The 824-nt window shown below is 33.7% G+C and overlaps 1 protein-coding gene across 1 annotated transcript in view; it reads left to right on the top strand.

The window, feature by feature from the left end:
• Nucleotides 1-824, top strand: part of LOC118426103 (eIF-2-alpha kinase activator GCN1-like) — a 65,808-nt gene that overhangs the window by 54,580 nt on the left and 10,404 nt on the right. The gene's annotated exons all lie outside the window — the stretch shown is intronic.

Here is an 824-nt window from a genome sequence, read left to right as displayed (position 1 = left end):
TGTCATCATTTTTTGGTATGTGGATAGTTTTTAATTAAGGGATGCTTCATATAAAAATTTTAAAATATGCAAATTGGAATCTAAATAATTATTGCATAGTTGATGAGGAGATTGTCTAATCGGCTTTGTTCCATTATAGCTTAGAAAGAGAAAACAATGTATTTGATATTTTATATTAGATAGATATTATTCAAATATAGGCCTAATTTGCATAATTAATGGAAATGAGGACCTTATGTACATTGATTATGAGAAATGCAATGAATGCCTTCTTAGCGTAGATTGTGTCTGTTATTTGGGTGAAGGAGATGAACTAAAATGATATATGCAAATTAGGACATTATTTGCATAATTAATGCCAGATATGACTTATACACATGTTGTAAAGGTTAAAATCATTTGGCAAAGATATGGGGCTGTGGAACTCCTATATTTGAAATTCGGCGAATCCATGAACCTACAATGTAGAAATTGAATTAGTGTGGCTTCAGCATCAAAAGGGTGTCTAAAGGGAATGAATGGTAACTTCCTTAATTTTCACATCCATGTACTTTCTAGATCCTACCCTGATCTTAGACATTTTTGATATTCGCACCTTTCTTGAGCACCATACTACAAATTTGAGGCGTCGAAGCTTCTCACTTTGGGGTTCTCAACCTTGTCAATATTTGTAGGCAAAATACTGTGTTATGCTACCTTAATTGTTCATACTCATCATGATCTGTCTGACGGGTCCTACTGATACATTAACATGAATTGTCTGGGACTTTCTGTGTCATGTACATGCACATAACAGGAGACCTGACCTTGTCATACATTTGGTA

This window comes from Branchiostoma floridae, chromosome 11 (genome assembly GCF_000003815.2).
Source record: "Branchiostoma floridae strain S238N-H82 chromosome 11, Bfl_VNyyK, whole genome shotgun sequence".
Classification (NCBI taxonomy): Eukaryota; Metazoa; Chordata; class Leptocardii; order Amphioxiformes; family Branchiostomatidae; genus Branchiostoma; species Branchiostoma floridae.
This window is presented reverse-complemented; position numbering and strand designations above follow the sequence as displayed.